The sequence below is a fragment of the Ambystoma mexicanum genome, chromosome 11 (assembly GCF_040938575.1).
Source record: "Ambystoma mexicanum isolate Mex_15411 chromosome 11, UKY_AmexF1_1, whole genome shotgun sequence".
NCBI lineage: Eukaryota > Metazoa > Chordata > Amphibia > Caudata > Ambystomatidae > Ambystoma > Ambystoma mexicanum.
Window position 1 is genome coordinate 897,327,083 of NC_090934.1, and position 22,267 is coordinate 897,349,349.

The 22,267-nt window shown below is 45.1% G+C and overlaps 1 protein-coding gene across 1 annotated transcript in view; it reads right to left on the reverse strand.

The window, feature by feature from the left end:
• LOC138505060 (mucin-2-like) overlaps window positions 1–22,267 on the reverse strand; it is a 179,627-nt gene that overhangs the window by 121,905 nt on the left and 35,455 nt on the right. The window lies entirely within an intron of this gene.

Below are 22,267 nucleotides of genomic sequence, written 5' to 3' on the forward strand. Positions count from 1 at the left end.
ATTGGAGGTAGCCATGGTGCTATTTGCGCCATGGCTTCCTCCAATACCGGGACCGGCACCTGTCTTGTTCAATGGGGATTTACCGGTGCAGTCCGACCCTGGCGGGAACGGTAAGTCCCCATTGAACAAACCATTCCCCATTCCCATTTGAGCCCCCATAGGGCTCAATGGGAATGGGGAGGGCACTAATAACGGGCTTGCAATTTGGTCAGACCACACGTTCCTTACGGTCCCCGCCAAGGGACCTTGGAATAGGGCAGAAAGGGATTACATTCACCGGCACCGGTCTTGTTCAGTGGGGACTTACCGGTGCAGTATGACCCTGGCGGGACCGGTAAATCCCCATTGAACAAACCATTCCCCATTCCCATTTGAGCCCCCATAGGGCTCAATGGGAATGGGGAGGGCACTAATAACGGGCTCGTGACTTGCAAGCCCGTTATTAGCGCCCTGGTCCCTTAGCGGGACCCGTAAGGGACGTGTGGTCAGACCACACGTTCCTTACGGTCCCCGCCAAGGGACCTCGGAATAGGGCGGTAAGGGATTACCGGCACCGGTCTCCTTACCGGTGCCCGGTATCCCTTACCGCTCAAGTCGTAATGACCCCCAATGTATAGGTGATCAATATTTAAGCGCTCATTTTTATTCCAATATTTTAGTTTTCTTTATTTGTGTTTTAGGTTTTTTGATGTGAAAACAAAATGCGCACAGGCACGAAACAGAAGATTTAAGTCATTCCTTTTGCATGGCTCTCCCTTTTTTTAATTTTTTTTTTTAAATTTCAATTTTAGTGGTTTTGTAAATGTTCGTCAATCAATTACATGCAAATTCCATCGCTGAATCGAGGAACAAAGAATGTTTACAGCAAATAACATTTTCATATAAAGCGTGTAAGGTCTCTTGGAATCACATAATCAACCAATGACGTCAACAAAACCCACTTACTTTATCCTGCCCCCCTCCCCCCTTCACATGTCGCCATCCGGGGATTGAAAACAACTCTAAACATTGCGAATGAACCACTATTATACTCATGACATAAGGCAAGTGCGCGCAGCATAACCCAAAACTCTGGCATATCAGACTCCATCAGCTATTGACTAAATTGACACGAAATTCAACAGTGTTTTGCACACCTTCTTTTCAGATGATATATGTAGCACGAAATTCAGACCATGCATTCTCGACATTCGCACAATCTCCGTGTAAGGCTGCAGTCAGGCATTCCATTCTGTAAATGCTCAGAGCAACACCTAGCCATTCAGTCTTGCTAGGGAGTGTGGCTCTTTTCCATACCATGGTAAGACAAGCTCGTACAGCCATCAACAGACCTTGTACCATTTTGGGTGCTTTCATGATCGTGTCCTCCGTTTCAATCAAGCCAAATAAAATCAGCGGTGGTTGTTTCTCTCTTTCATCATCATCTAGGTCCCTGATCCAGCTAAGAACCTCTGACCAGTAGGCTTGGACCGCTGCACATCCCCACCACATATGCCAATAATCTGCCTGCTTCCCGCAGCCCCTCCAGCAGTATGGGCTTACTCCCTGATACATTTTGGCAAGCCGGATTGGGTCGTATTGCCATCTATACATTAACCTGATGGCATGTAGTTTATATTGGCAAGATATAGATGATTTCGCAGTTCATCTGCATATTTGAAACCATAACTTTTGTGAGATGTGCCTGCCCATATCCGATTCCCATCTGCTTTTGAGTGTCAGGGAGGGTGTAATATTGATCTCAATCAATGGCAGGTACATTGCACTTATCAAACCTCTAGAGCCCGTGCATGTGTCAAGAATTCCTCCGAATGGGGTAAGATCCCTCTGTAATTGTTCTTTCCATATCGGCCTTGTCATTACCCCCTTGAGTCTCATGTACAGAAAAACCGAGGGCGGGCCTATGCCAAGCGCCTCCTGAAGCACCTGAATGGTTATAAAGGAGCCATTTCTCCATAGTTGACCAGCCCTTTCTAGTCCCGCCTGGTACCAGGCCTCAAAACTTCCAGGTTCCGGGATTGCATCTCAGATCCCCGGTGACCATAGATGACCCAGAGGAGAGGGCCATGTCATAACTCCAACCCTTTTCTTGCCTGGCTTCCATATTGTCCATATTGTACCTATAATGGGGTGAGATCTGATGCTATTACGAATTTGGGGCCCAGACACCCATAGCCATTCACCCAGAATAAAGGGACGGAGGTGATAGTTATCCAGGGCTATCCACTGTGGTTCTGACTGCTGCCTGACATGTGGAACCAGGACCCGTAGTTGGGCCGCCCTATAATATGTTTCTATGTCCGGAAGGCCTACCCCTGCGTTATCTTTTCGAAGTTGGAGCAAAGATCTTGGAATTCTAGGCTTTGCCACAAGAAGGCTAGTAGCATCTTTCTCGTGTCCGTGCAATAGTCTGGGGGCATCTTGATGGGAAGCATTTGAAACAAATATAGTATCTTGGGGAGGATCACCATTTTTATAGCATTTAGACAGCCCAGCCAAGAGATGGTGAGCTTGGACCATCTTTGGATATCTTTTTGAAGGGCAAGTGACAATGATGGGGAGTTGGCGTCATATAGGGATCCTAGGTCACGAATAACATTAATGCCCAAGTATTGGAGCATGGTGAGGCTGACTTTTACTCCTAGGGGGGCAAAGCGTTCAGCCTCAGAGTCTCTACTCTTGTCAATTGGGAGGAGGACAGATTTCGCAGTGTTAATTTTCAGGCCGGCCAACTGACCATATTCTTCAATTATGCCGAGCGCGGCCGGGACCAAATTCAAGGGGTCAGTTAAGTGTAATAAGATATCATCGGCATATAGGCCCAGTTTATTTTCTCGTTCACCTACCATGATACCTTTAACTCTACTATCATGTCTCAATTTTTGAGCTAACGGTTCGAGGGACATTACAAATAATATCGCTGACAGTGGGCAGCCCTGCCTCGTCCCCCTTTCCAGGGGGAAACACCAGGAATAACCTCCGTTCTCCATTACTGATGTTGTGGGGGAGGTGAACAGCGCTTTGATGGCGCGGCAGAGTTTTGGTCCTAACCCGTTCGAAACCAATACCTTTTCCAGGAAATCCCATGAGACCTTGTCAAAGGCCTTCTCGGCATCTAACGACACAAGGGATGGGTCCCCTCCCATTCCCTGTGCCTTATGGAGTAAGTGAAGTGTTTTTCCTTATGGAGTAAGTGAAGTGTTTTTCTCATAGTGTCCGCGCCCTGTCTCCCAAGAACGAAGCCAACTTGGTCAGAGTGTATCAACCTAGGGAGGTGCTTTCAAGCCGAGCCGCAATGACTCTGGCATATACCTTAGCGTTGATATTGAGGAGAGAAATGGGGCAATAGGAGCTGCAGTATTTGGGATCTCTACCCTCCTTCGGAATGACTGCAAGGAGGGCTTGGGAGAAGGACGGTGGAGCCTGGCCTGTGTCGAAGATGTGGTTGAACAGGGATGCAAGAAAGGGGGCAATGAGAGTGGAGAATGTCTTGTAAAAACCGGGCGTGAATCCGTCATCTCCTGGGGCTTTACCTGTCTACAAGCGCTTTATTGCTTCTACAACTTCCTCCTCTATGGCTGGCATATCTAGGAAATCGGCCTCCGTGAGTGTGAGTGTGGGGATCCGCACCTCCTTGAGGTATGTATCTATGCTTCCCATGGGAGGAGGGGGGGTCACACACATATAAATCTTCATAGAAGAAGGCAAATGCTTCTTGTATGTCCTCGGGGGATGTCACTGTCGTGTCTGTGAGGTTGCCATCAGTCCTTTCGATGAGGTCAACCCATCTCTCCGCCTTCTGTGCACGGAGACGAGCCACCAGGAGGGCATCCACTTTGTCGCCCTTCTCATAATATTTTTGTTTGAGGTATTGTACAGTCTGGGCTGTTTTGCCCGCGATAAGTGTTTTTAACTCCTCTCTGAGTTGTTTAGCTTCTGCAATATACTTGGGTCTTTCAGATGGGGAGGAATGTGCCATATTCTGAGCCTTACAGAGCTTTTCCCTGATGCCCTTCTCTATCAAGGCACGTTCTCTTTTTTTTTGGGCCCCTCAGCTTATAAGCACCCCCCTCCAAGTTGCTTTAGCCACCTCCCACACAATGTCTTCGCTACCTCCCCTGTGTCATTAGAAGCGAAGAACTGCTCGATCTCAGTTTCCAAAGATTCCTTGAAGACTGAGTCAGTAGGTGCACAAGAAAAGGACGATATCTGATCAGATCAGCAGGGTCCACGAAGACTACAGTGACACAAGTAAGAAACATATAAGTATATATGGATTCTGAGCCAACTCTAGGTCCACAGATCACAGCAGAGACGATTTTGCTACTCCTAAAAAATTATTTTCCCATTGTTGACTTTTCCACATAGATTGCAAGCCACCAGAGCCTTAGTTCTCCCATGGGCATTTTAAGCATATAATACACATTAGGGACTTCCCCTATATGGAAGTTTCCAGTTTATGGTAACTGCAGAACACTGCAGTATGTACACTACTACAATGGAACCGAAAAGAATCTGCAAGATAGGTCCTTGTAGCATTGCACTGATTACCAGTGCTACTGAACATATTCTTTTAAACACGCATGGTGCAAATAATTTACTATAGTTCTAGAGCAGTCTTTCATAGTGACACATTCCACCATTACTCGACCCTCTGAGAACTATGATCCTAATCTGGCGGAAAAAGCTTCATTGTACATGCCTCAACAATATGGGGAACAATATGGGGAAGTTGACTTAAACACAGAGAATTGTAGATAACCACATAGCATTTAGAATGCCCCTGAAGAGGCCCCTAATCTTCTAATAGCTGGGTTAATTCTACATATTAAGATTGGATTATTAGAAAAAGATATAACACCAAAAAGCCTTTGGGCAGGTGTCACACTCAACAGGTAATAACTTACATGACATAACATAACATCCATGGTTCTGTGACCATTGAGAGATCCTTTGAAGTGCTTTCCCTCTTCACAGAAGAACACTGGCCAACATATTCTGAAGATGCGTCCCTCCAGAGAGATACTCTCCATTAAACATTCCATTACCATAGATATTCTGTCAAAAATTCTTGTCTCCATAAAGGCAGGTACACTATGCAAACCAGGGTAGTGCCAATCCAGGCCTCAAATCCGGACCTCAAGGCCTGGGGTTGGACAACGCTGATCCAAACCATCAATTTTGTTGGAGCTTGGAATTGTGTAGCTCAGGGATTGCAGGGCAAGTACAATAGGAATTCATGGTAACTAGAACATGAAACAGGACACACATTATTAATGGATGGAGAATTAAACAATTCTCATAAGGATGATACATGCTGCTGCTACAACAGATAAAGGAAAAGCAAAAGAAGACCATGAGAGAAACTCTGAATGATGCATTGGAATTCTTTGCTTTTCCCTAGAAGCCCAATGAGACAGAAAACATTGGTGGTGTCTAGTTCATGGGCCAAGAGAGGCTACCAAATTGTAGGGCGGTGTAGGATATGAAACACAGTACATGCCAGTGGCCTCTTACGGCTGCAAAATGAGTATCACTGTAGTATATAGTACATGTAGGTGACAATACTGAGCACCATATAACTAATTACATTGGTCCTCTTAAGTGCAGTTTAGGTCTGTCTTTTGAGATTTCACCCGTCTTTAGAATGTCTATTGAGGCAAAGTAGTAACTGAGTATTGGTGTTCATTCAATCTTTACTGGAATGATAAAACAACAGAAAGAGACCCTTGCAATCAGAAACAATGGTACAGTGCTAATAGGGAGATCTGTGGTACACTGCATTAACAATTTATACATGTGGGCATACATTCAGGCAGGGGAGTTGCTAGGTCTGGAAGACCCGGGGCTAAACTGATGTCGGAACTGTTGGGACTGGGGGCTAGTTAGTCTTTTAGCTGTAGCTCCTGAGATTCTATCTGGGGCTTCAACCAAAGGATCAGGGGCTATAGCCCCATTAGCCCCCCCCCAGCAACGCCCCTGCATTCAGGTAAGATTGGACCAGTTAATCTGCATTTAATTGAGTACCTGAATGTAGCTAGAGATTTAAGGGATTAGTCACACTGCACACATATGTGTAGCGTCTGAACGTGGAGACTAGATTGGCTTGACATTGGCCAGGATGGTCTGCTCTCTTGTTTTTGGAAGTGCAGATAAATAAGGGTGCTTAAATCAGCATTTAATGCTGTTCTGAAACAATACCACATGACTAGTTCAAATTGTTCTGAAACAATGGGCCTCATTACGACCCAGGCGGTAAGTTACCGCCTGGGCCGTGACTTTACCACCATGGCGTAAACTACGTTTACGCCATGGTGGTTGGCGGACTTACCGCCCCATTCCGACCTTGGCGGGGCGGTAAGTCCCCAATCCCCATTTACCCTTCCCCATTCCCATTTTTGCCCCATAGGGTATAATGGGAGTGGGGAAGGCGTTAATTACGCCACCGTAAATTACGGTGGCGTAATTAACTCCATGGTCCCTTAGCGCCATGGATTTTAACACCTGCTAAAGGCAGGTGTTAAAAGCGCCATGGCGCTAAGGGACCTCGTACTCAGGCGGTAAGGGTCGGCGCTGTTAACGCTGCCGTTAACCCCTTACCGCCTGGGTCGTAATGAGGCCCAATGTATTAAATGTGTAATTGTTACATAGAAAAATGCTGTGGGCAGTTCAATTTACACACAATCTAAAAACCATACTGTTAAAAAAGTTGTTAGAAATATTAGTTCCCTAAATCATAACCTTTTTAAAAGTCTAATATTTGAATCGCACTAACAAAATAAAATGTGATTGACTATTTTAAATAATGAACATATTTGCATAACTGAATTGAACAAATTCACAAGATATAGCTATTGTTGTTTTGACCAACACTAGACACAAGTAGCTGAATTACACCATTGATGCAAACTACAATTTCTGAAGAAGGTGTGGACACGGAACAGATATTGCACCTATTGATAGAACCTTGTTGAAGGATATAAAATAAATGCAACAGTGTATTGTAACCAATTGATGTTTGCAGACTTCAATATACACCTTTTTGAATAATGTACCTGACCGATTAGGAGCAGATTTTGTACAGGCAAGAAGTCAAATGTAGTCAAAAGACTGACATATGAAATAATCCCTCAATGTAATTAACTCATTTGGGATTATTATAGTAATTATATTATGTTAAAACATTGCCTTAGGTGGAAACACCCATTGTGTTTGATATGTTAGTAATGTCTTATTGGAAGCACTTTATACTTGTAAATGTTGATTTTTGTGTTCATTGGATTTAAGTCAAATTTCCATGTAAGTGATTGGATATGAATTATTTAATCGTTTATAAGCAATCCTTTATAAATATGTTTGATTTGCACAATTTTAACAGAACAATTAAGTAAAAAAGGTATATCTCTAAATTATTTCAGTGGTACATGTTTGGCTTACTGATGTGTGCACCTGTTGTTTGTCATGCTATGTCAATGCTTGGTTGAATATCGCCTCTGAGATCAGTTTTGATGATATACTACATCAGTAAGCCATAGCATTAAATAAATACACAGATGAGCAGTACCAGAGAGGGAGGGATACAACATGTACAGGTGTAATTGTTTCTGTATTTTGGGGAGACTGTCTGTTTGAGGAGAGGTTTAGCTTGCATATACACAATATGTCTGGACTTGAGTTATAAAAAGGAAGGTGATGGATAGCTGTTCTAGATACTGAAGGAAATAGCATTGAAGACTTTCAGTATTAGGGTGGTTCAACAAGCCTAGATAGAGTAAGGCTCGAAGTTCGCAAACCAAACAATTACTGAACACGTGGCTGCAAACCTCCAAAGGAGAAGCTTATTTCTTTTCATCTCCCACCATTGGTTGCATTCTTACATGCAGGTGACCCATCTATGTTCCCCTTCCTGTCTACCATATCAATGGTAAATCTTCCCTGAGGATAACTGTAGTTCTTCCAGATGTTGCTTTAATTGCATTTAAGCATCTTTACAAACTTCATATGGCTGTTTTAAAGACAGTACATTATACTCACATTAATTTTGTATATATTTGTGTAGCAATGGTAATAATTGTGAGTAAATGCAATCCCATTTGTGCTGCTTCTGTTTTACAATGCATGTAGGGACTGACCCTGGCTTAATATCAAGTGAGGATGTTCTATGTTCTTGAATGTTGCATTGGTCCAAATGATTTTCTGAGATCAATTTCCTCTTTCACTATCTCATTTACAAATAAACTAAGTATGAACCTTCAAACTGGGTCATTTGGACATTGCATCAGAGGACTAAAATGATGTCTCATCCTCCAAAATCTTAATTACGACTATCCAAAGTGTTTCCCTTTTGTCAATGGAGAATTGCATTCCAGTGATCATTGCTACTGTGTCAGTCAACAGGATAAGTGCAATGCCTGAGGGGTAATTTCAACCCCAAAACAAAAGGAATCTGATTTGGGCACATTGGACCTGAAAGTGCAGAAATACTTTCTTGTAATTCAAAAGCACACTGTGGACTAGCCGAGAAAAGGCTAGCAGTACATTTCAACTGCAATACCATGAAAACGCTGGTTTATTTGCTAAAATTCAGAGACCGTGGAAATGTGTGCCTTCTGCAGTTTGGGATGAGGATCATTTTAAATCAGTATGGTAAATATGTCCATAATAATGAGTACATAACAACATCTGCTTTTTGGCGTAGCAGTATTAACACAACAAATATTAATCTTTTTTTGGCTATGTACAATGTATTAATGATTGAGAGCTTACTGGAAATATCCATTTGAACTGACCATTTCTTATAAATTGTAGTTGAGTGCTGAAGATTTTACATGTCTATTGTTCATGGGAGCAATACATTATAGCTACTTGCCAGTGGTTAATGAAAAATAGAATGTTTTCATTTTTAGTAAGCATTTCCTGATCTGGGTGTATTATTGTCTATTTTGAAGATATGTCTTTTGAAACATATGGAAAATTGGAGTAAATTTCTTCTATTGCTGTATATATTATGTTATGTTACTTACATAAAATTGCTTTTATGATATATATATATATATATATATTTTATTTGTTATGTGTAAAATCTATTTATAGACTATATCACATTAATAATAAAATCGAATATCAAATAAATATGAAACTACAGTGCAGAAGAGAATTTAAAGGCACACAGTAAGAAAACTGATGGATATAGTAAAACTATGTGTGAATAAAGCGTGAGAAGGAAGATGGAAGCAAAATGTTACAGATGTGATACAAGACATGGAAGCAGGTGCCATGTAATATAAACAAACATGTTCATAAGAATTGGCTTCAGCCTGCACAGAACACCAAAATGGTGACCTTTCTCCTATTATCTGGAAATGTCTTTGAAGCTGCAGCAGTGCCTGGGAAGGAATTTATTGGGGGGAGTTTCTAACAACTGTACAAATAGAGAGGCAGCCCTTAATGAGTTGAACTTTGGAAAATAGCTGGAAAAGAAAACTCAATTTGTGGTCTCTATTCCTAAGCTTCTGAAAAATGGCACATTACAGGAGACTGCCACATGAGTGAGGGCGTGGAGTTATACCCTCTGCTCAAGGAAGATAGAGATGGGCATTAGTCCTGGGAGAAATAAATGTTAAGTGCCTTTATGGCAGGCTTGGGTCAATGAAGGCCAAAGGCCAGGCCTACATACAGATCTCAGGAACACAAATGTACCAGTTAATTGAAGGGAAAAATATGCATGCCATTATTTCTACATAGGTTCTATGGCAAAAATATAATTGTTTATTATCTCCGGAACCATAAATCAAACATCAATGGTTCAAATGTCATTAAAAAGCTTCAGAGAAGGCATTTCAGTTGATACAACTTTGTTAGAACCTTGGGTTCTTTGGGTCAAAGCTGAAATGTGATGATAGATTACCAGAAAATGTCACAAAACAGAGATTCAGGGAGATGATAGCTTGTTGAAGTATACCTGTATGTAGAATCTTGTGACATTGACTTTTCCTGTGCTTGAATAAATCATGAAAATATGGCATTCAAACCATACACATCATGCCGAAATGAGACACACTTCATGATGTCTGGCATGATTAGACCATTTTAGAAACATATAGGGCCTCATTACGACTTTGGCGGTAACCATGCCCTTTATAAGGGCATGGCTGCCACCAAAACCGGGTCTGGGTTCCCTGAATGGGGAATTACCGGGCCATTCTGAGGTTGGAGGGCCCGGTAATTCCTCCTACAGGGAACCCGGGCCCGGACCTTCCCCATTCCCATTTGAGCCCCCATAGGGCTCAATGGGAATGGGTGCGGGAGCTAACAACGGGCCGATTTACGACCGGCCCGCTGTTAGCTCCCTGGTTCCCTCGCGGGACCCGCTATGGACATCTGGTAAAACCAGACGTCCCCATCGGGTCCCGCGAGGGAACCTCGTAATCTTGCAGAATGGGTTTAACGGGTCCGCCACCATTAGTGGCGCCCGTTAACCCATTCCGCATGAGGCCCATAGTTTGTGGCTCTTATTTGTAAATTTAAACATTTTACCATGTAATAGATTTCAAGGTCATAATTGAAGTGGTCAAAAATGAAATGTGAAAGGACAGGAGTTAAACTCACAGGGATGATGTCCAGTAATTAAATGAACCAATGATTGCAATGGTGATGGACAATATATGTCCAACTAGAATAGTTAACAAATACGCTGGCACATCCTAATTTAGATTATTTGGGGAGTGGTTAAAGATTTACAAGGAGATGCACAATGGGAAAGTGAGAGAGCTGTCTGCGAACTTGGAGAGGCAAATAAAGGGATGGATTCTGGAGGTATCATGACTGAACCTTGAGAGGCCATCCAACCAAGTCCCTGTCATGATTCCTGCCCCTCATGTACCCAGCCCTCCAAGATGTCAGGCTGGAGCCAGGCCACGATCACCTACATGGCCCTCAAGGGCCTCTCCATCCCTCCAAAGACCCACTTGGAGTCAGACTTGGCGCTTGTGGCACTAGACTCACTCACTCCCATTGGATAACATTGGGGATTGGACTTGTAGTGCATTGATGGGGACAAGATGTATGCCCCCACATATTTCGGTTCCCAGAACTGCATGTGCAGTCTAGTCTTGTGGGTGTGGTTCAGCCCAGAGATACCTGGGATACCAAGAGACTATTTAATCCATGCCCAGGTTGAGAAACATGCTTTGTGTTTTCTGCACCTGCAGCGTGATACTCACCGCATTTCTTCTTCATGACCGGCCTCCACGCTGAAAACGCTGCGGCACCTAAAAGACACAGAGAAAGAACTCAGTTCAATGCAAATACGAAAGGGCTGCGTCGCGCATCGCGCTCTCACTCACCTTCAGCGCTACTCATCTCAGCAGCACGTCGCCATCCCCGGACGCCTGCCATCATCTAAGGAAGGAAAGGAACGAAGTTAGAGAACTGTTCAAAAGACTCATTATACTTACCTGTCGGACTCTTGCCAGTGGAGTAACGAGGCAGCAATGAGCCTGCATCAATCAACACGCCCCTGCGCTGAAAGCAGGATGGAGAGCACACTTTCCAAGAAAACAAGGTGAGCTGTGGATCAAAGGGAAGGGTTGGACCCCGGGGAAGAAGGGGTTCAAGCACACAGAGTCAATAAGGAGTTAAACTCTACCAATCCTGTGTTTCAGGCCCAGTCTCCAGTCGAGTAGACTCCAGGGAAGGGTTTGAGGTTGTAAGAGGTCAGAACAGGCTGAGTGACGAACCCATGGATACCAGGTGAGCGTTACAGTTCCTATGCAGCCCATGAGATGATTCATGAGAACTGATGACTTTTCTTGAGCAAAAAACCCAGAGATATTCTTTGTTAGTAACCTGTCCAACCAAACAAAGTCTTGCTGGGATCTGGTGGCAGACAAAGTACATCCTTAGCATTTTTACTAAATAATAATTTTATTAGCTCCCATATAGCCAATGAATATGCAGTGAGCTTGTGGGAGTTTGGAACCCCTGATTTCTCTCCTAGCACCGATTAAAGGTATAGTCATAAAACATTAGTGGTTTATCCCTTACCTTATTGTGTCCAACTCCAAAATACCCAAAAAGGAAGTGGTGTTGTTATAAACATTGAATTCCTCACTATTCACCATTCCCAAGACCCTGCCTTAAAGCACAGGGGTACTAAATGTAAACTGAATATCTAGGTACCTGCTGGGGCAGAACAGTGCCCTGCCAAATTCAATAAAGTCCCTGAATAAAAGCATACCCTCTACCAAGAGTGAGAAAGTGACTCCTGGCAGAAGAGATATTCTTCATTGCATAGTGGTGGAGGAGGAAGGGTTCCATATATATAGAGTTTTGTTATTAAAAGTAGGTTGTGCTTGAACACTGCTAGTATTGTCAAGTTTGCAGGGAGATAAAAAATAAACAGTTCTGCATGTCTGAAATTGCTTTTTCCAATAGAAAAGAGTTGCATGTTATTTAAATTAAACATCATGTAAAATGTATTGCTAAGTGTATGATCTGTTTAGGTTTCAAGGTGCTACGTGTTATAAAGTAAACCCCATAAAAAGTATCTTGTGAAGTTAAATTGTTTTGTCATGTCCAAGGGGATGCACAATTATGTACACCAAGAGTATTTTGTGAGAGACCCATGCATCTGAAGTAGTCTCTAGAACTGTGCTTCTATGTAACCAGGGTGGAAATAACCAAAGAAGTAAATCTGTGTGATCTGTGTGATTCCAAACTAACTGATTTTTCCAATTTGTATAAAAAGTGAATTGTTAGGAGAAAAAAAGCAGTTAGGCTGCAAAGTGAGGTGATTTGTCTTGTGATTTGTGCAAATATTAGTTTTCTTATTTCTTAATAAATATATATTCTTTCTATACACCAGCCTTATTCTTGGCTTATCTATTACACAGGGGTAAGGGATCTATGTGGTGTGATATGGTTCATAGACAGGGCTCGATTGAATTAGGTCAACAGGTACATTGGTGTGGCACTTTTGTTTGTGGGGGTACAAACTACCTGCATTAACTGTTGCCCTATACATAAACACTACATGCCTACAGGCTTTAGCTGGCCCTTTCAGCAAGGCCCACTGCCTGGATTTGGTTTCTTTCATCTGCTTTTCACTGAGAGTGAGGTCATGATTCCGCCGTCCTGGCCATCTGTTTTCTGCACATGTGGAGTTTGTGCCTGGCTGCTGCCCCCTTCCATTAGGTCCATTAGGTAGGTGCACTTTATGTGCATTACTGCACCTCAAGTGGAACTATTGAACCTGAAAAATCCAAAATTGAAAAAAAGAAGAAAAAAACTAAATGTGCTTGGAATTGTTGGAAAAGCACTGTTTTATTGGGCCTTTTCATTGTGCTGCTGTTTTGTGAGCTTTTTTAATACACAAAGCTGCCTTGCTATTTTGAAAGCACAGGTTTTCCCACTATTGCCTGCTTTGTTTTCTTTGTTGTGAAGGCAGGCTGGCTGAGCTGCCTTTTTCTGTGTGGCACTCCCATTGGTTACTGAGTGTTTTCTTACATCCAACCAGGGACCGGCAGGCTTTATCTAACCCTCTTAGAAAGGCTCATTTCTAAGGTCCCTGTTTGCTCCCTGTCCGCTTCTGGAACACTAATTGGGGTCCTCCTAGCTCCTTAATCACAATGATGCCGCCACCTAACTCCTCTAGGGAATCCGGACTGCCTTGACATTGTCACCTCCAGAACTATGGGTTAGGTCCCTCCTTCTGGACTCACTCCTACCACCTTTAACTATCATTGTTCTTTCTGCTTGTTAATCCCATATTGTCATTCTGATGCGCAGTGCTTCTTAAATCCTTTTGATAACAACTGAATCCCTGATTGGAAAGTCAAATCTTGCTGTTTTTGCTTTTTGCCAGAAAGTCAGATCTTGCTGATTTTCCTATTTGCTAGAAAGTCAAAGCTTGCTGTTTTTGCTTTTTGCTAGAAAGTAAAATCTTGCTGCCCATTGCTAAATTCTCTGTATGTTGCTTGAATACTGTTGCTTCTCTGTAACTTGCCAGCCCAGTGCCCTCACTGCTCTCTTTTGGTTTGTTCCACACCTACCTGCCTTAGCCCTCCCAGCTTCTCCATCCTCTCCTCGCTTCCACCCCCAATGACGCTTTCTGTTTCTCCTATCTTTTCCAACTGCTTCTCTATTAACTATCCTACCCTTCTCACTAAGTCTGGCAGAAATAAGTTAAAAAATGATAACTTGGCATCCTCTTTGTTGTTTCCTAGCCAGATCTATGAACTCTTCATATGATCTCTATGCTCTGTCCTATCTCCTCCTCTCCCATTAATGGTGGCACTTGCTGGGAAGTTCTCATGGCTTCCTTCGACTCCTCTAAAGTCTACCTCAATGGCATGGTCCAAGGTCCTTAGGCCAATCTCCTCTTTTTTGATAAGGCGCCTCCCTTGCCTCATCAATTTCCTCTCATCTCCTGCTGTCCCCTCCTCTCCCACCTTGGCTACCTTGCCCTCTCTCTCCTCCGCAGGGCATACCTCTGATCTATATCCCTCCCCGGAAGGTCTTTAAGGCTGGCAACCTTCTTCATATTGCTACTCTCAACTCTCATTCTGCTGTCAAACACTTCTCTGACATCTGCTACCTCCTTGAAGAAGTATACCTTGATATCCTTGGCCTTACTGTGACTTGGTTCACGACCACTTTGTCACAAGCTTTGATACCTCCCTGATGGCTACAAAATCCTCTCCGCACCCAGATCCTCCTGGTCCGGTGGGGGAAGCCGTGATCCTTCCTGAGTGGATTCCTGCCTCTATCATTCCCACTCAGACCTACTCCTCTTTTGAATGCCTTGTCTGTAGGCTCTCTCTCTCTCTCCTACCCATTCTCCTACTGTGGCTACCATCTGCCGGCCTCCTGGTTAAAATAATTAATTTCTCTATGAGTCTCCTGGCCTCTACCACTCAACCCCTTCTCCTCAGTGACTTCAATTTCCATTTAGACTCTCCTTGTTCCTCCACTGTACTCTTCTGTGACATTTGTGACTCCATCTCCCTATCCATCACCCACTCTGGCCCGACTCACGCTGCAAGGGACACACTTGATGTCTTGATCTCCTCTGATCTCCCCCTCTCAATCCCTCTGACCACTCCTCTCTCCAGGAGCGATCATCACTTCCTCTCCTCTCATCTCTCCCTCTCTTCCCCCCAAGCCAAGCCTACCCCAACATTGCCACCTACCTTCTTGGACATCCGGCCCATAAAGTGAGTGTCAGTTGAGGCTTTTGCGCCAACTTCTCCTCCCCCAACCCTCCACCTCTGGCTGTCTCACATCCTGACACAGCCCTGTATCTGCTCTACTCTTCAATTTCTGATATTCTTGATGCTCTTGTCCCTACCATGAGGATCTGTTTGAAGTCCAAAGCCAATTGCAATTCCTGGTATGACTCTGACCTAGCTACACTAAGACGTAAGTGTAGGGCGGCTGAGAAGAAATGGGGGGCTTCTTGTTCATCCTCTGACAAACTGGCCTATTGCCTGTTCCAAAGGCAATACCGACTCTCTGTCCTCACCAATAAGAGAGTCCACATTCAAATCTGTGCCTCTGCGGAATCTACCAACTCGGCAGAACTCTTTAAAATTTGCAAGGATTTGGCCAACCCTGCTGCAGTCTCTACCCCTCATGTTGCCTCCGAGGCTCTTTGCAATGCCCTTGCCTTTCACTTTATCTCAAAAACCCAGGACATCCTGTCCACCCTCACCGCCCCTGTTCCTCCTCTCCCCTCTCTGTCTGTGCTTGCTCAACCTCTTCAGCCACCCCCACAACCTCCTACTTGTCCTTTCCTCATTTCTCCCCTGATGAGGTCACTAGACAAGTCAGATCTATGAAAGACTTGTCAAAACAGGTTCATCCCTGTTCCTCTAAAACCATCAAGGACCACATTGGCACCCTTGCTGCGCCCTGCTGATTTTTGCAAAGACTCCTTTGCCTCAGGATTCTTCTCCTCCCCTCTGAAGCACTCTGTTGTGCACCCTCTTCTGAAGACACCCACAGCTGATCCTTCCGGTCTGGCTACCTATCGCCCAATTAACATTACTCCCTTTCTGGGCAAACTCCTGGAAAAGCTGTCCCTCTCTCAGCTTAACCTTCATTCAGATTCTGTTGGCTGTCTCCATGTCCACAAGTCTGGCTTCAGAGCTGCCAGAAGCATGGAAACTGCTCTCCTGAACCTTCATGAAGATCTGCTCTCCAACATTAACTCTAGCATTCCCTCTGTCTTCATCCTACTCAATCTCTCTTCTGCCTTCAACACGGTCAACCATACCATCCTGCTCAACCGTCTCCGTGATAAACTGGGTTTCAGTGATCTGGCTCTGGCCTGGCTGACCTCTTTCCTCTCTGATATGCACTCCCAGGACCAACTTGGGTCCTTCCTATCATCTATCTCCCTCTCTACCTGTGGTGTTCCCCAGATGTCTAACCTCTCACCCTGGCCTTTCAACCAATACCTGGCAACTCTCACCCACTGGATTGCCATTTTCTGCTCAAATTTCCTGTGCTACGCTAATGACACTCAACTCATTTCCAGGCTGTCCTAGTCCAGCTCCTCTCCCTCTCTTATCTCTGATTGCCTAACTGCCTTCAAGATTGGTGCGCCACCAATGATATTTGTCTGAAAGGCAGCAAAACGGAGATCCTCCTCATCGGCACACCTTCACCATCCTTTCCCCTCACTCTCTGGCCGGCCTACCTGGGCCCTCCTCTTGCCCCCACCTGCAAGGCTAAGAACCTCGGGGTCATCTTTGGCTCCACACTTTCCTTCTCCGCTCACATCTCTGATGTGTCTAAAAAGTCAAACTTCCTATTGTACCTCTTTAGAGGTACTCTGCCTTTCCCCTCCTTCCCCCAGAAGCTCACTGTCTCCCAAGCTCTGGTTCTCTCTAGGTTGGACTATTATAACAGCCTCTTTCTAAATCTACCTGCCTCTACTCTCCGCCCTCTGCAACTAATCCAGAACAAGACTGCGAGACTTGTCCTTGGCCTCATGCACTGGTATCAAATCTCTCCAGTCCTGAAATCTCTCAATTGGCTCTCAGTGGATGCAAGTATTACATTCAAAACCCTTTGCATTGTCCACAAGGCTTTCTGGGCTCCGGGTCTAAAATACCTTCAGCTATCCCTCTGCAAATTCCTCCCCCCTTGAGCTCTTTTTCCTCCTCTACCTCTAACTCCCTCAGGGTCAGTCGTTTTTCAAAGAAACAAGCTGGGGGTAGATCTCAGTCTTCGGCTGGGGCCTCCTACTGGAACAGCCTCCCTGCCACTCTAAAACTTGAGCACCATCTCCAGTTCCGGAAGCACCTCAAGACCTTCCTCTTTGCTTCTACTTTCGCTCCCCCTCTTCCCTGCTGATCTCTTCTCTCTTGGCAACGTGCACTTGGCCACCCTCTGTCCTCCAGGCCCAGGTACCTGCTCACCATGCCACCCTCCCGCACTGCCTACAGACCACCCCTTGCACTGGGGTACTGTATCTGTACCCATAGAGTCCCCCCTTTTTCTTCCTGCACTTATCATACCTACCCTGTCTGCATCCTTAAACCCAGCACTTGCCACTTGCTGGATGCTCTACCACTGTAGGTTGCCTTTATTATTTATTTATTTATTATTATTTATCTGTGTTTTCTTTGCTCCGCACTTTCCACTTCTCCCCCTTCCATGTACTTTTCTCCTCCCCTCTCCCATTCCCTTGTGCGTTTTCTATTTCACTGGGCCTAGTAAGATTGTTGTTTTGTTCTAACCTGTTCCCCTCCCTTGCCTTGTCGTGCTCTGAAACACTTGTGTACGAGCGCGATAGACATAAAATATCAATTCAATTCAATTCAATATCCAGTTTTTCATCTTTGCATGCAACACGAGAACTCTGCCTGCACCTGGCCATGAAGACCGAAAGGATTCTTGAGTTCTCTGTTTGGTTCCCAGAACTTCATTTGACCACATCAGGTCACTGTAGTTTCGTGTAAAGATTGTCGATGACCTGACTTCTAGAGAGTTGTGCAGCATGCTGTTGATAGGGAGACTTCTCATTCATGGCTAATTTCCCTCAACTAGTGAGTCCCTGAGCAGCTTTGCTGGATTTTAGGTGTTTAATTTTTTCCACCTGGTAAGAGTGTGAGCCTTTTTCCGACTCTTACATGTGTTTTGCCTTGTGTGTTTCTACTTTTTGTGTGATCTTGGGCTCTCGAGCCTCACCACTCCATGAGCCCCAGTTTTTGTGTGTGTTACACAGCACCTTCAGTGCAGTGACACAGGGTTGTCTTTTGCGACTTCTCTCTGACTCCATTTCTGGGGCTGACTACTGTCCCCCAGGAAACCTGTAAAGTTGCCATTCACTTTACATAGTCACTTTAAACTGCAGACCCAGTACACCCCATTTTACATGGAGTATTGGAAAGGGTTAATTCCTACCCCTTTTTGTCTATGCCTCTCTGAGCTTTGTTTTGCTCTTTTAACATTTAGACTTGGGTGGTGGCATTGCTATCTATCCTAACTTTTCTACTGTGATTATACTATATAAACGTGGTACTGTTCCAGGCTACTCTGGTAGCCACAAGCATAAACCTGCTTGCCCAAATACTTTTTATTTCGGCTCTGGTCGGGTTTAGTTGCCATTTCTTTAGGTTAAAGTCCTTCTTGTGTCTTACTTTGCGTGGCAAAACAGGTTTGCCTTCTTTGTTCACCGTCTTTTTGTGGGCTTCTAGAGAGAAGCCCTCCTTTTGGTGCTGGGTGTCTAGGTGGGATAACTGTGAGGGAGGGGTGTAGTCACCGGCTGGACAGGGTCTCCGTGGAGACCCAAGTCGGTCTATGTGGTGATTGTCTGAGGTGGTTGTCCGGGCCGGACAACCCCCCCTGCTGAGTGATTGACAGCCAGGCTGTGTGAATGGGGGTTGTTTGCATAAAAGGCAGGACTCTTGGGCTGGAAGTCAGAGAGTCGCCACTGGAACTGCAAGGAACCCAAGGGAAGCGGAGAAGAAGACGGCTGCTGCAACTCCTGAGTCCCGGTGAAGCCCTGCTGCAGTCCTGAGCTATCTACCCTTCTACGACCAGAGAAGATCCAGTCCGGAGTCTTCTTCCCTTGAGCCTGGTGGGGTCAACCAGCTCATCTTCCACAGCCAGAGGATCCTCTTTGCGGTCAAAATTGCTGCACACTGCTGTAGTGGTCCGGATAGCCATCTGAAGAGCCTCTCCTGTTTTAAAGGAGTGCACCTTTTATTCACTGACGCTGCTGCTGGCCTCATCCTTGGGTAGTGCAGATCGCTCCAGACGTCCTCCTTCTTGTCCCCACAACTGAAGCTCCAGGAACCGTGAGTCTGCAGGAAACTACCAGGAACAACTGCCGTGGCACCAGCTTCTTCCACGAATAAGGTACTGTGTCCGACCTAGAGGAATTGTGGTGAACCTATCTTTCTCACCAATGGCTTGTACTTTTCTTCCTTCCCTCTTATAACTTTTGCCTCCTCTTCTGACAATATCCAAGTACTCCTGGCAGTCTTGAATCTTGAACTATCCGACTGTGTGATCCTCGACAACAGGAACCCTGTTCCACTTGACACTGGCGCAGGCCTGTTGACTTTTATCTTCTGTTTAGAAAGGGCTCTCTGATTCTGTCTGCCTTGACAAAAGTATTGATTTTTAACCCCAATCTCTTGTGTTAATTCATGTGCTAAGTGTGTTTTAACTCTGGTAACATTTCTTCCCGCGGGTACGCGTATCTTTAGTAAAGACCGAACTGTCATTACTGTTAAAAAGTGATCGCATATGTACTCCGGGTAATGTCTTTTGCTTCATTAGACCGGTCTGTCAAAACTTAAGGTACTTACTTTGAATTGTTCTGCACAAGGGGAATTGGTTGCGTGTAGTGTATTTGAAGTGTGGTCTTTATTTTACTAGAAGTGAAGTGTTTTGTGACCAGATGGTTTAAAAATAAATGTACTTATACTTTTTTAACCAGAAACCTTGAGTCAGTGTTTGCTTGAGTCACAGTAATTGTAGTATTTTGTGTAATCTCTACTACTGATCATTTTCTCTTGAGATAAGTCTGGCTGCTCAGTCACTGCTACCACTCTTTCTGTGTAGTACAGGCTTGTACCAAAGGTGAACTTGTATTACCACTTGTAGTCTTAACTCTGTGCAGTGGTCCCAAAGGGCACTCTAGAGATTCGTCTCTAGAGATTTGTCTACCCAGTAACTCTCCATTTGCTGTGGAACTGCTGTTACTTCAACAAACCATGGGACAAACATGTTCTGAGATTTCTAACTGTCTTGTGGTCACCTGTAGCCCCATTCTAGCTCAACTCAGAATGTATATCTACTCCTTGCCAGCCAGCCTTTCTCGCTTCACTTTCTGCTCACTGACTTTGCTCCATCTCTCCCTCTTCATCTTTGGTTGGACCCTTCTGCCACTTTCTCTCACCCTCTATCATGAACCTTGACTTACCTCTCTTGCTGCTGTGCTCACACTTATCCCCCATCTTCCAAACCCTTTAACCACAACTCAATTTAGTGTCTGCCTTACTGAACCATCCTAATATCTTTTCTCTCCCCATGCACCTGCACCCCCTAAACCTTAAACCTGACACTCCCGTTCTCCCAGGATCTTCAAACTCATCTGTCCCCCACCGAGTAGCACTCTTTCAATTGGCCAAAAAATTCACAATCCTGGTGCAACAAGTTTTCTTATATCATTACCCACTTATCATCTTATTATCTTCAAGTTTTACTTCTTGCTATCACAGAAACGTGGATCTCCCCTGATACTCTGCTACTCTAGCAGCTCTACAAACTAAATCTGCAATCTGCTGACACTCTATCGAGCCTGTGGGGAAGGGAAGTTCAGTGGCATTCCTCTTATTGAATAAGTCACTATTCAACTCTAGGCTCCAACTGCCCCCACGGTTCTGGGTCTCTTTTGAACACCTAGCTCTCTAAAATCCTCCTCTCCTGACCTCCTGACCTTTTCCTTCCTTTTCATTGAATCACTTCACATGCCCCCATCCCCAATGTCTTTCTTGGGTACTTACACTTTCCTAATCACTCTTCAGCTACCCACGTTGAACTTAACTCCCTCCTACCTGACCACACACTCTACGCCCTTCAGGAGCAGCCTAACCACTTGGATCAGAACTCTCTTCACTAGGGGGGGGTGCTGTTGAACAGCCATTTGTAATGGCTGCCTAGAAGGAGAGCTCTGTGTCCACCATAAGTCCATACTTATATTGGCCGTCGCCAGATAAGGAACTCCATTTCGCAGAAGCCAATTAAGTATTTAAACCGATTGTGCGTTCAATCGCCTAAGTGTGTTAGAAACCGCACTTCACAGTGACAATCACACCCATTTCAAGGCGGGCCGGTGTCAGACGGGCGTGTGCAACGAGCCGGGGAGTGGGTGGAGCATATGCCCACCGAGCTGAGTGAGGAAGCCGGGGAAAGTGGGACGAACCACACTGCGACCATCACTGATCTATCAGTAAGACTCCTTGAATACAGTGCATAAGAACCGCACTAGCCGTCCGAGCCCCTGAGTCGGGTGCGTACATACAAAGCTGTGCCTTCAAGGCTCGGCCGATGAAAGGCAGTGATCCTGCAGGCGGAGCATGCTGTTGCTGCGGCCTGGCCTTAGCCGCGCCTGCAGAGGAAACCCCTGCCGCCGGCACCACATCAAACCAACACCAGACGATCCACCGGGTCCTTTCTGGTGGCTGACCCCCATCCCCCCCGAACTGAAGGAGAGGGCATACTCCCGTAACTGGAGAAAATCAGGAGTGAGCGTACACTAGGCCCATTGAATCTACGTGGTGCACACACAACATCCATCCCTACATGGAGCAGAGACTACATTTAGCAGCCGCCAGGCCTCTCTGTCGCGCACTGGGTGACTGCTGGCTGACACATGCTGTTTGCGGTACACCGATACACCGTAAGGGTGTGCATACAGTCATAGTGTGCGGACTGACTGGAATACCACAAGCTCACTTCGGGACTGTGCGACAGCCTGCTTCCCAGACTTGTGACCCATTAACTACCCTGTAAGAGTTGCGGGGCGCTTTGACAGCAGCTGTCGTATGTGCTAGTACCCAAAAATAACATTATAGCACAGTCCCAACATTTATCCATCTGGCCCACACAGATCCTCTGATCCCAACACTATACCAACGGTGGGGGCACACACAGTAAATAGACGTCTGCACACAGCGAGCACACCACAAGTAATCCACTCTTTGTCTGGGCACCTGCCAGTGCACTCGACCGATTGTGTAATTCG